Below are 15000 nucleotides of genomic sequence, written 5' to 3'. Positions count from 1 at the left end.
TCATCTCGTCCCCTCAACCAGATAGACGAAGACGAATGCAGCCATGGACCAAGTAACCCAGCCCACACCCACCACTGCAGAAGCACCTGAGAACCGGAAACGGACAACGTCTTCTTCTTCCTCTTTTTCAGATGCCCCTGAAGCAGTTAGACCTCGCCTAGACTCCTCCACCTCCGAAGAAGAATCCACCACAGCCACTCAAGAGGACAAGGAAAACCCCCCTGCCATGGACACAGATTGATGGATTCCAAGCTTGTCAACCAGGGAACAAACGCAAACAAGGACCCCAGATCAGCAACCTTCACCCTCACATGGAAAATACTTGATACTCCTCCAACAGGAACCAGTGCATATGAATTCGTTAAGGACCTCGAAAAGAAGGGTAAGTTTGTTTCAAGGTAAGACCCACCAGGGGAGAACTGTTTGCAATACCCTCAGACCTGAATACAAATGAGTATATGAAAAATAATCCTGACGACAAACCCTGCAGATTTATATTATGCCATTACCCTCTGCAATTTGAAACCAAGGTTATTCTGGAAAATCCCAGGGTAATCAAAGCAGAGAGATGCCATACAAAAGGACCCACCCCCAGCCAACCCGCAAAGTCCTAGTAGCAATGGAAAGGAACTCAGCCTAAGTCACTGAACCTTGGCATGTGGGGCTCCTTCCCCACCATGGACTTCACACCAGAACCTCTGAGGTGCTTTAACTGTCAGAGGTACGGACACCATAGCAGTGCCTGCACCGCCAAAGCCATTTGTGGTGTATGTAGTGGGAGACATCCCACAAAACTAACTGCACAGACAAATTTAAGAACGGACAAGAAAACAAATGCCAGATGCCCCGCATGCAAGGGGAACACCATGCGTGGAACAGAAAATGCCCGATAAGGCTACAGAAGATAGACACTCTTAAAGGAATCAACACCTCGGAGGCCTCCCTGGACACACACAAACACACAGGACCATACCCAACAACAACACAACAGCAAGCTCCCAACCACCCAGTCAGGGGATCAAAGTCCTTTTAGCTGCTTGCAGTTAGAGGGGTCGCAACAAGCCCCCAAAAACACACAGACACACCCCCAGCATAAGACACAGTCCTATGCTGCTGCAGCTGGAGGGCCTAGACCCAACAGGACTCAAAGTCAGCCCTCAAACTCAGAAAAAGGAACACAAAACACTCCCCAAACCACACCCAGACCAACACACACCAACGAAACAAATAACAAACACTAGAAGGAAAATCAGCTTCTCAGAATCGGCCAAGCCGACCAACACATACATCCTAACCTCTCCTGTTCCCGAAACCCGCAAAATCCTCCTCAACTCCAAATCCTAAAACTAGCTCCACTGTTCCTGGCTCCCCAAAGCCATACAACCCAGTCTCCCCTCCTCCTCCCACCCCACAAAGCAACAGGTTTGAAGTTCGCCCAGAACTAAAACAAGACAAATATATCGCACAGACTCAAGACCTCACAAATCTACTGGTGCAAATGCTATTCAAGTTTGCAGAACTAACAGGATCAAAACTTCTCAGAGGAAATAGCCAAAGAAGTCGTGACAAGTGCATAAGGACGTCCAGAGGACTCTTTGCATCACCATGCCTACACTAATAAACAACAACAGTGCAAATGGCACTACAAATACACCCGGTGTCAGTTTTCATTCCAAGTAATAGTACCAGGTACATCTCCAGTGCCAGGGCCAACCTCAGAGTTGGTAGTCAAGGCACATCAAGTGCAAATGACGAACTAGGAAACAACAACAACACAAATGACTGCAGAGACACAGACACAATAAAAGTCCTCCAGTGGAACATACTAAGTGCAAACAATAAATACGCATTCCTGCAAGCACACACACAAACAAATAACTACGACATCATAATGTTACAAGAAACACTTGTAAGGGAAAATGCCAAATTTTCAGTTAAAGGGTACAAAGTGTACAAAACACCATACACAGACACTAAAAGAGGACTAATCACCCTAGTTAAAAACACAATCCCCTCAAAGAAGGTAGACAACATCCCTTGCGGAGATGATGTAGAATCACTCAGCGTAAAACTCACACTTGCAAACACAACACTGACGGTACACAACATATACAGGGCTCGGGACAACACATTCGAAGGGGAAGCACTCTTCAGTGCAGCGACACAGGAAAACACACTAATTGGAGGAGACTTCAATGCACATCACCCAAGCCTGAACTCTACACAACAAACAAACACAACTGGAAGACATCTACACCAGTTATCATGTGAATTCCCAGAGGTGTGCCTATTAAACAGTGGAGAGCCAACTCACCTAAAAGGAGGAAGACTAGATCTTACCTTCACAAACTCCGCCCTAAAGGAGCAAGCAACATGGAAGCTGCACGAGACCCTCACAAGCGACCACATAGCCATTGACATTGGCTACGGCTCAAAAAAGCTGCCCCCCATACCACCGCCACCAGAAAGATGGAACCCCAAGTTTGCAAACTGGGTCTACATTGAAGCCCCATAATGACGAGATGGGCGAGGAACTACCTTGAAAACCCTGCAAACGATATAGAACTCTTCTATGAAGAGTTCATCAGCAAACTCAGAGAGGCAGCAAACATGTCCCCATGCCAAAGATCAAACGATCCAAGATCGATCACAAAGCTGCATGGTACTACTGTGAAAGGGTCAAAACCGAACTCAATGCAAGTAAACAGAGTGCGGAAACTCTTCAGACGGGAACCATCTGATGAGATGCACAGACTTCTCAGAGAGGTAATAGCCCATGCAACTGAAGAGACAAAAGAAATTAAACAATAGGCATGGTATGATTGGTGTGCAAACATCAGCAGACAAACTCCAGTAACCCAGATCTGGAGATTCCTTGCAAAAATTGCAGGGAAAGGAAGAACAGCGCAAAGCATCCACCCAACCCACAAGAAGAAGCTGACAATATAGCCAGAAACTTTGCCAGAAAGGACAAATCCCACAACCTTCCCCAAAACAACACGGGAAAAATAAATGAAATTTCCCAGCAAGAGGGTGGAGGGAAATCAATACTGCCTGCAACACACCTGATGACACAGCACACCCTTCACTATGGAAGAACTAAACAGTGCACTCAGCAAGGGGAAAAGAGACACAGCCCCTGGAGCAGATGCAATCACTTACAGCATGCTGAGACACATGGGAGACCCTGCCAAACAGGTATATCTACTCCTGGTAAACAGGACATATGCAGAGCACACCAGGCCAAAGAAATGGCAACAGCAAGACACACAACCAATACCTAAGCCAAAAGAGGAAGGCGCATATAGGCCGATATCCCTCATCAGCTGCACTGAAAAGGTTGCAGAAAGATGATTCTGAACAGACTACTATGGAAAGCAGGGCCCTACATCATAGGCTCTATGCCTATAGGGAAGGAGTAGGCACCCATGAGTGCCTTACAGATGTGCTAAGTGCCATAAAATGGCAGAAAAATCCATAGTGGTCTTCTTATCTAGAAAAGGCATATGAATTAGCCAATGCAGCAACCATCCTCTCCTCCCTAGTCAGAAGAGGATCAAGGGCAACCTGCTTACATGGACAAAAGGATACATGCAAGACAGAGAAGCAAGAGTAGTGTTCCAAGGCAGAATGTCAGAATACTACTCTCTTGAAAACGGCACTCCACAGGGGGGCATTCTAAGCCCCTTCTTATTCAATGTCCTTATGGAAAATGTAGCCTGTCTCGAGCTACCACAAGGAGTAGAGGTCTTCATATATGCTGACGATGTTTGCATCGTCAGCTCCGGCCCTCAAAGACAGCTCCAAAAGATTCAAGAAGCCTTGCAAAAACTTGAGGACAAGTGCACACAACTGGACTCAAAATAAAAACAGAAATAAGACAAAAGCCATGGCAATAAAACATGATCAAAATCCACCCAACCTTCTACTGAAAGGAGACGTCATAGACTGGGTGGATAGCTACACATATCTGGGAGTCTGCATTGCAGATTCACTAGCTCCTGAGAAGCAAATACAGCTCCTCCAAGCCAAAACAAAAATAGGGCTTAATGCCCTAAAGAAAATCACATCATTGCAAGAAGGTGCGACATACCATCTGCTCAGGAGGTTCTACATACAAACCATCAGAGCACAAGTAGAATACGCAGCACAGTCCTGACAAATCTCAGAAATCAACAGCAGAGGCTGGAAGTCATCCAAAACAACGCAATGAGACTTATACTTGGAGCCCCAATGTGGACAAGAATTTGTCTCTTGAGGGCAGAGACACAACTGCAGTCTCTCAAGCACAGGATAGGCCAAAGAAATATTGCCATTCTGTGCAAAACCATCAGAAACGACAGAAATGGACCACACAAAAACAAAATGCAAGCGTGTATAAACTTGCACGAAGAACTAGACCCGCCAAAACCTATGCGGGCAGTATACTCCAGACACTGAGAGAACTGGGTATGCAGGACACAGTGAAACACATAACAAAGGATGTCCCACCTGAGGGATACCAAAAACCACCTCCCTGGGTCGAAGACTCAATCCGGTATAACTTCACAATACTACCGGCAAACAAGCACTGTGCACAGCAGCACAAATGAAAACTGCAGCAGAAGAAGCAATCGGGAACACAGCAGCTGAAAACATATATTACACTGATGGCTCAGTTTGACACAGAAGCTCCAGCAACTGCAGCAGCAGTGGCTGCCCAAGACTTCAAAGGAAGCTGGAGGCTATCCAACAATGCCTCCATACTACAAGCGAACTAATGGCAATCTAACTTAAAAGCCTTAGAAAATTCCAATTTAAAAGAAGGACACACAACAGTGCATATTGACTCCAAAGGAGCAATACTCGCTATCAAAGCGACAAATCCAAAAGAAAATGTGACACTGATAACAGCCATAAAAATCATTGGCCAATTCACATCAAGCTGCTGGCAGGAGAGTCACACTAAACTGGATACCCAGCCATGTGGGAATCCAGGGAAATGATGAAGCTGACTTCCTTGCCAAAAGTGCCCTCAGCTGCAGTACAGTAAGCATCAAAAGTGCAACCATCCATAACACACCTAAAGGAAATGGCAAAAAGCTATGCCAAACTCAAGAAGAAGAGTGAAAGTACGACGTCACTACCTACAAGAGTCAAGGACGTCCAAGTGGTATGTGGATGTCACAATCTAACGCCGCATGACATCACAAAACCAAACCACTAGAAAACTCTCAGTCATCACACACAGATTAAGGCTAGGATACCTCTGCAACCTGGCAAATGATAGGAAATGAGGGGCAGGTTATGTCCAGTACTGTGACCGAGAGGCAATCCAGCCCCTCGAACACTACCTACTAGACTGCCCAGAGACACAATCTTACAGATCAAACCTAACTGAAATAGAGCTGACACCGGCACAGATCACCAGACACATCTTAAATAACATAGGGACATATGGGAATCTCCTAATGTCTCCCACCTCCCTCCAGGTAAAAGGATGAATCACACGGCATTTCTCCATAGACACATGGGAATCTCCTAGTGTCTTGTAAACAAAAAACAATGAAAGCCACACAAAGCACAAACCCTCTACTTTCACTGGTTGCAATGGGAGTCATAAACATCTTTGGGAGCATATGTATAATTGTGAGTATGCATGAACATGTATATATACTATAATACTTTGCTTAATGTTGGTTTGATATATTGCAATATTTTCAGATGCTACACACCTGTATATATATTGCGCCTAAAATGTTTATAGGTAACGCCTTCTTTCCCTCAAACTAAAACTCGCTTTCCTTCTCCTACTCAGCACTCTTCAGCTAGGCTGAGTCTCACTGCTATAAAAACTTTCTCTCCTACTGATGGGTACCGTAAGGTTCAAAGGGGTTGCAATCCTGCCTGTCACCCTATCTCCTTTCCAAAACTAACCGCCAAAGCACTTTTTTTGTATCTTTACAGATATTCCAGTTACGGGCTGCTCTAGGAGCAAGAGCCCGTGCCAGCACAAGGCTGGCTTAATCTCCAACAACAACAACAACCGGTTCAAGATCAGTCCACCCTCAGCTTCCCAGCCCGAGGATGTCTGGCAGCTCCAGACGAAAGCTCGCTTGCTTCAAGAAAGAGAAAGAGAGAGAGAGAGAGAGAGAGAGAGAGAGACATATATATATATCGTTAATGACTTTGATAACTATGGTATCATAGTTTATCTGTAAAATTCAAATATATACACCAATTTAGACTGTATTTGATCATGACCTCTATAGGCGCTCTACTAGCCTGTCTAAGTAGCACGGAAAAAGCCGCTATTCGGAAAATAGAGAAGAATCTCTACAAGTGTAATGCTGCTGAAGTAGCCATTACTTTTAATAAAATAATAATAATAATAATAATAATAATAATAATAATAATAATTATTTCACCATAAGGAGGTCTACCCCAAGTACATTCCTATATAGAAGAGACAAAAACTAAATACTGTGCTAGGGTAGTGATAAATCAACAAATAATAATAATAATAATAATAATAATAATAATAATAATAATAATAATAATAATAATAATAATAATATGTGGAAGTGCAATACGAAAAATGAAACCATAAACCACACAGCAACGAATGCCCGGCACTTGCACAGAACAGTACAAAAAGAGGCATGATTCAGTGGCAAAAGCCCTCCACTGGAGCCTGTGCAAGAAACATCAGCTACCTTGCAGTAACAAGTGGTACGAGCACCAACCTGAGGGAGTGATAGAAAACGATCAGGCAAAGATCCTCTGGGACTATGGCATCAGAACGGATAGGGTGATACGTGCAAATAGACCAGACGTGACGTTGATTGAAAAAGTCAGAAGAAAGTATCACTCCATTGATGTCGCAATACCATGGACACCAGAGTTGAAGAGAAAGAGAGGAAAAAATGGATAAGTATCAAGATCTGAAATAGAAATAAAGAAGAATATGGGGATATGCCAGTGGAAATCGTAACCCCATAATCATAGGAGCACTAGGCACGATCCCAAGATCCCTGAAAAGGAATCTAGAAAAACTAGACGCTGAAGTAGCTCCAGGACTCATGCAGAAGAGTGTGATCCTAGAAACGGCGCACATAGTAAAGAAAAGTGATGGACTAAAGGAGCAGGGATCGGCAAATTACCCGGAACCCCACACTATAAATACCACCCAGTCGAATTGAGGACTGCGATAGAGCACACACACACACACACACACACAAATAATAATGATAATATTTCAGCATAAGGTGGTCTACTGCAGGTGCATTTCTATACAAAAGATACAAAAATAAATTTCTGTCAAACAAACAATAATAATAATAATAATAATAATAATAATAATAATAATAATAATAATAATAATAATAATAATAATAGTTACAGTATAGCAATGCCATGAAAAATCGTACATTCACGTCGATCCCAAAAGAATGAGAGCAACGCTCCCTTTTTTTTTTCTTTGAAAAATAAAAATACCTGAATAGCCTCGCAACAGACCTTAATGAACAAGAGTTTGCTACGAGCGGCAATGCCCAGAGTTTTTTTTGTTTGTATGGTGTTTTTACGTTGCATGGCTATTCAGCAACGGGACCAACGACTTTACATGACTTCCGAACCACGTCGAGAGTGAACTTCTATCACCAGAAATACACATCTCCAACGCCTCAGTGGAATGCCGGAGAATCGAACTCGCGGCCACCGAGGTGGCAGGCCAAAAACCAAGCCGACCATGCCACTGAGGCGCTAATGGGCCACAGTGAGGCCCCAGAGCCGCGTGACGCGACAGGTGCGACCTGGCGTAACATAATCGTAAGAACAGGTGAATGATTTCATGAATGACTTTAATGAATAGCCAGATGGAGTCCACGAGAAGACGAATTATTTTATATTCCTCTCATTATTCAAAAGGACCTACATTCCGACAGATCTCCCCCCCCCCCCCCCCCCACCCCCCCCCCCCCCCCCCCCCCCCCCCCCCACACACACACACACACACACACAACCTCCCTGCTCACAGCAACCAATCTCCCCCCACCCTCACCCCACAAGACCAACAACCCAACAACACACACACACAGACATAATCCCAAATCCAGGGTCATCATTGTAACCATCTTTTATGACGTGTTTCACAGGCCGTACAAGAACTGGAGAGAGAGAGAGAGGAGAGAGACCTATTCAACATATCCTACAATCTTGACACGACACCAAGAAAATGAGAGACAGCGGACGAGAGATTCAGACACAAGACAGAGAGAGAGAGAGAGAGAGAGAGAGGAGAGAGAGAGAGAGAGAGATACTCATACGCCTATTTAATATACCTTACAATCCGGACGCGATAACAAGAGAGAGAGAGGAGAGAGAGAGAGAGAGAAGAGAGAGAGAGAGACTCATACGCCTATTTAACATACCCTACAAATCGGACGAGATAACAAAAGAGAGAGAGAGAGAGAGAGAGAGAAACACTACGCTCTAAAGAGGTAAAAAAAAATAAACCATAAACAGCAAACGCCACCTCCCTTCTCAACACCCCCGAATTAATCCGTGAAATATAATGGGAGAAAAGAAAAAAAAGGTACGAGACGCGAACTTTAAGGGACGCCATCTGTGCTGAGAAGCAAAACAAGACTACGTTATTACGTCAACTCTCGTGGCCTGTCATTACTCTCTTCCACATTAGACCACAGTCCGACAATAATTGTTTTTTTTTTTCCTCACTCGTTCCCTGAACCTTTGCTTTTTTTCCTTGTGTCATCTACTTGTCTTTCCTGAAAAGCATTATTTTCGTCTTTACGATTTCCAGAAGGGTATTGGATCCTACGCCCGTGTTTTAAGATCATCATCCTTCACCTGTTAACCTCTCGTGTCTCCGAACTTGTGACATTCCAATGTTTCTCCGTCTTTCTACTCGAATACTATAGTAGATTCACATCAACCGTGCATCTGATGTCTAGGCCAGTCCCTTACAACGCTCCTGATGGCTGTTGATAAGCCAACCACAGGGCTGGAAGCTCTAAGTCTCTCTCGAGAGAGTTCACATAGGCGGGATGTATGTGTTCCACCTCTCCCGAGGGATACTTTTGAAGTACGTATCCCTCAGGAGAGGTGGAACATACATCCTGCCTATGTGGACTCTCGAGAGAGACTGAGTTTCCAGCCCTGTGGTTGGCTTATCAACAGAAAATCAGGAGCGTCGTAAGGGACTGGCCTAGACATCAAGTGCACGGTTGATGTGAATCTACTATAGCTAATATCAGCAGTGTTTCGTGCACAACCGACATCTACCTCCTTTTAGAAGTCTTCAGAACTCGTGATGACAAAATTTCTGAGCCACTGCCTGGAGGGCAGCCTTGTCCATCCTTGTAAATCGTACCTAATTTTTCGGGGGACATACCAGAGAACATCACCCTCGCATCCTCCGGTCTATTTATGAAAGAAGCATTACTAAGCGATTTTACTTCAGGGCAGCTTTTGCGTCGTTTCTTCCAAGATCACGGCCCCCTTACTTTCGTTTCGAGCTCGTGGACCTCCTAAAAGACCGTAGGACTTGGCAAAGCTCTAAAAGTGGAAAATAAGCGTACAACGCCAGTCTGTCTCACAAGACTAGAACCAGACAAAATGAGGTTTTCCAGCCCGTCACTTTCAACTTTTCTCGTCAGTTCTTTTAATCAGAGTCTGGCTCTGTTCCTGTCTCCTTGTCTTGTTGTTTAACCGTTTTATCATCATCACACAAGTTTATTTCGCTGGCCTTCATTCAGTCCACTAGTGGGTCCCATTTTATTTGTAGGTTAGTCTCCATATGTGATCACACAAACGAAGACGATACTACAAGCATCTAGATGCATCGCTGGTTCGTTCTAGATGCCGACGATAGCCCTCGATAAACAAGAAATGCTTTGTCTCTCGGTGCTGAATAAAACCCTCATTTTATGACGTAAGGGATATTTCCAAACATTTATCGCACGGAGACGTTTCCACAAAATATAAAGAAGTGTCTCGTCTCTCATTTCCGAATAAAACCTCATTTTATCTCGTTTCTCATTTCCGAATAAAACCTCATCTTATACTGAAAGGGATATTCACAAACATTTTTCAGCAGCTTATGAACATTGCACTCAAGTTTAAGTCAATCTAATTTTCATGTACTGAAAGGTGTCCTCACGAAATTATAAACTGTACCTGTCCACTCTCTGATTGCCATGAGAGAAATGTGCCCTATCAAATCTGGTCCTGTCCCGAGGTCCCTATTCCTTTCACAGAAGTATGAATGATCAACTTTGACCCTGTCCTGGCGTCCCTATTGCTTTAAGAAAAGAAAGACCAGTAAACTCTGGCAACATCCTGACGTTCCCATTGCTTTAACAAAGTAAGACGTGTCAACTTTGACCCTATCCTGACAAGCACGATACCAAAAGCAACTGAAACGAAACCGCCAAGTGAAACAGCATGCCATCGGGAAAGTGAAACGAGTGAAACTCCACGAATGCAGTTGCGAAGGTTAAACTATGTTTTCTCTCATCAATGAAGCGACGGAGAAACAGCACCCAGAAACAACCGACCATTTCTTGAAAGTGTCTCGTGGGAATGTCAAGTCCACGACGTCCACGAAGCCCTGATTTTAGGGTTGGAGGTTGGGGGGTGGGGGTGTTCTAAGAGAGTGACCGCTACTGAATTAGGAACAGCATGATGGGGGGGACGGGAGGGTAGAATGACCATTACTTTAAATTGGTAGACAATTGCCAGTGGTGGTCGTGACGAGTAATGTGACATTTGTTTTCTATTTACTTTTTTCATAGTTTTTTCATCTATTTTTTTTTGGTTTATGTAATTTTCTTCAGTGAGATTTGAGTTAATTTATCATTTTTATCATTCATTTTTTTTATTTTGTATTACACTCACGCAAGTACTAATGGCAGTTAAATTCGCAGGTTGTAAGTAATGATTACCGCAACTACCTTGTAAAACAACAACAACAACAACAACATCAACAACAACAACAATAATAATAATAATAATAATAACATACATTGCTCATTTCATATAACCAACACTGTATAACAATAAAGGAAATAAAGCCAAAAAAAGAATAAGACTTATCCAGATCTGAAACAGATCAACAGGTCACATTTTTCTCGGTACAATAATATTTCAGTCTTACTCTCCTACTCACTCCTAAGTTCCAACCTCATCGTAACCCATTGCACCTCACATCAAACCTTACAAATTTTACTCCTTTTTTCATGTTATATTGCAGGGATTTAACCCATGTTAAAGCTCCCCTCAAACCCTAGACTGGGAACGAATTCAGAGTCTACACTACGAGATCAGAAATTCAGTCGAAAACTAAACGTTCTCGTATTTTGTTTACTACACGAAAGCCTAATTACTAGAAACAATAACAACAAGAAACCACACATGTAAGTCATGTCCGTACCAATGGCCCCTCGCAGAAATTTTTCTTTTTCTTTCATAATTCGTATCCATTTCAAAATCCAGTCAACTCGTTTCTTGGGCCCACAGATCATCCATCCATCATCTTCTATGGCAATATAATAGTACGATTTCTTCAGATATCGTGTGGCCAGAGAGCTAAACGAAACTATAATAAATTTGGATCCTTGTCGAAGGTTAATCTAGTAATCTTCCTTGGCCCATACGAGTTCCATCCCCCAAAAATAATTGTAATTCAACCATAATCAGACAAACACGGGTGAATATATAACACCCAAAATGTACTCGCACGTACGTTAAATAGCATAAAAAATACGTACACACATACTTATACACACAAATGCACACGGCTGCATAGATTGTCATCTGCCGTTCCGAGAATCCCACAACAAAAGGATGTTACAAATGTGAAAAAAAGCTTAGAAACGGCTCTTTTATCGTGATATCTATCAACAGAAACAAACGAATTCCTTTGCAATTGTTCTTCGGGTTTTTCTTATTTCCTCTTCGTCCTCTTCTCGAACGTTGGGTTATCCAAGCAAAGCGAATCATTCTTACGTCCTATGTCCATTTTCTTTTATAACTTTACACGCAAACAGATGCAATTAACCGAATTCATTGTAATTTAAAGGGTGTTTAAAATTGCTACCAAGATTCCGTTGAAGCTACTGGCCTTGGTTTCTATACCTACCAAAGAGATATAAGCAAATATATATAATAACATATTTTTGACAAATATCCTAATTATGACAAATATGAGTATTGGAATTCTACTCAGCAACCCAGCCGAGTCAGAAAAACGAATTATCGGAAGAACTGAAAAGACCCTGTATAAGTTTAATTCGTTGAAAACTGCCATTATTTTCAACAAAACAGTATCAAAGGAGGCCTGCTCCCTGCTTATATTATACATACGTATGTATTATGTACACACACACATACACACGCGCACACGCGCACATTATATATATATATATATATATATATATATATATATATATATATATATATCTATATATATATATATATATATATCTATACACGAATCAAATCGGAATTCGGATCCAATAAATTCATATAATTTCACTCTAACCAATCAACCACCAATCTGAGATCAGCGGACAGGCAGACGGACAGACAATCTTTAATCTCGAATGAATACGCGACCTCCTTCCACATGCGTTGGCCGAGGTAAGAAAAAAAACAAAAGAAAACATTTAAAACCCGCCTTAGTGATGGACGAGAGGAAATCGCTCCTCACACGCGGAAGTAAACAAGACCAAAAGAACGCCACCATCGCCTCCGCTTCTTCTTTTTCTTCTTCTCTTCTTCTTCTTGAACACAACCCCTCAGATATCAGTTACCGAGCAAATAGAATTACTCTACTTCGCCTCGCCAAATAATGCCCGCGCTCAGAGATCAAACGCTCATCAAGTTCAACTGGACTATGCGCGCGCATGTGCTCGTTTGCGCTTGCGTACGTTTGTGAATACGAAGGAGCGCATCGCACACGGCTGGAAGAGAGAGAGAGAGAGAGAGAGGTACACCTGTGCCAACACTTGCCACCCAACCGAAGCCAACAGTTATGTCAAGCCCCTCTCTCTCTCTCTCCTCTCTCTCTCTCTCTCTCTCTCTCTCTCTCTCTCCATCCTGGAAGTTCCAGAACTTCCAGCGTCCACCTTTCCTCATTGAAAGAAAGTATCCGGGCCATGACGCTGTTCACTAGCCCGTTTTAACACCTCTCGGCCATTTTTTTCCGAGTTTTTCTGTATCTTACGTCTCTTTTTCCAGAATGGCCCCTTTACTCATGATGATATATATTATTCGTGGCATTTAACACCATTCTGTGAAATGTATTAATGAATCTGACTCCGATGAATATGTTATATAATGGTACTACTAAATAAACCCATTGTAATATTGTAATATATATATATATATATATATATATATATTAATATATATATATATATATATAGATATATATACCATTTTATTGAAATATTAAGTACCAAAAATCGTTTAATATCGAATTCGCTAGACTACCTTGAGAATAACTTGCAAAGAAAAGGAATTATAAGTACTTTTCAGTTATGAGTCCAAAGTATAGAGAGTTAAAACAATATTTCTGGCCTAATATTTGTGAATGCAAAAAAGTACCAAGAATACATAAATACAAATGCATTTGTATATTTACATATAATATGTGTATATATATATATATATATATATATAGAATTTTTATCACATCGCCGTGATTCATATACACTTGTTGGCCGAGTCGAATAATTCACTGAAGTCCTGATTTCTCCTCAGTCAGCTGGGCGCTGGTTCGAACCCATGACAGGACGAAATCATTATCAACTAAATAATTCCCCTTCAGTTAACATATGTGAAAATATATTTACTCCGAGGTAGAGCGAATTGGATATTAAAGGACATTTGTAGCTTGATGCATATATTATTAATCTATATCTATATATATATATATATCTATATATATTATATAGTCTATAGTATTATAGCGTATTATGTATGTGCGTGTGTGTACATATATATATGATATATATGATATATATATATATATCTATATATATATATATATATATATATATATATATATATATATATATATATAGACTCAGGTATACAACAAGATCAAGAATACCAAAAGGGTAAAGATTAAAAGAGATAACCCAGGATTATTGGATATCACACGGTCACAAACCTAAACAGATTTGACCCTAACCGAAATTACAAAGTATCTTTACAGTCCAAAACATGTAAAAAATTGAATATATTAATTTTGTTGGTGATATTTATCTACAACTTTTTTCATTATGAAAGCATCAAGTTTAAATAAACCGAGACTTGAATTTAAAAAATTTCTATTATTTGACTTGATGGAACAAGATTCAATGATATTCCTTTTAACTGTGTCATTACATGGGATTAAGGCTCTTACTTGACTCCAGTTAATAGAATGATCTAAATCTCTCATATGTACGAATAATGCATTCGATATTTGCCCAGTTCTCACAGAATATTGATGCTGTTTGAGACGTTGTGAAAGAGATTTACCGGTCTGTCCGTAATAGACTTTATCACACTTTTTCCAAGGAATTTCAATTATGCAGCCTGGAAGATCTTTAGGAGAATTTTTTATTACTAAACTCTTGACATTAATATTACTGAAAACAACATTTATGTTAAAAAGCTTTAAAATTCTAGGAATATCTAAAAACCTTTCTAAAAATTTTTAGAATGTTATGCTTACTAAATTCAAGTTTGTCATTAGTTGAATAAAATGTTTTTCTAGCTCTTTTCCATGCCACATCTACAAAAGTCCTTGGGTATTTAAGTTTCAATGCAATATCATAGTTTTAATTTCAGTTTCAATAAACTGAGAGCTACAGACACATAAAGCCCTTAGGAACATCCCAGAAAAAACAGAGAATTTAACATTTTGATGGTGATTGGAGTTGTAATGAACAAAAGAGGCAATGTTAGTTGATTTTCGAAAGACTGAAAAGGTGAAATTTCTATCAT

General features: G+C 41.2%; 1 protein-coding gene across 4 annotated transcripts in view; it reads right to left on the bottom strand.

The window, feature by feature from the left end:
• The window catches only part of LOC135199901 (myosin-VIIa-like), a 104425-nt gene that overhangs the window by 17083 nt on the left and 72342 nt on the right, over positions 1-15000 (bottom strand). The gene's annotated exons all lie outside the window — the stretch shown is intronic.

This window comes from Macrobrachium nipponense, chromosome 23 (genome assembly GCF_015104395.2).
Source record: "Macrobrachium nipponense isolate FS-2020 chromosome 23, ASM1510439v2, whole genome shotgun sequence".
NCBI classification, from domain to species: Eukaryota; Metazoa; Arthropoda; class Malacostraca; order Decapoda; family Palaemonidae; genus Macrobrachium; species Macrobrachium nipponense.
The sequence above is the reverse complement of the archived record's forward strand: the minus strand, read 5'-3'. Positions and strand labels throughout refer to the sequence as shown.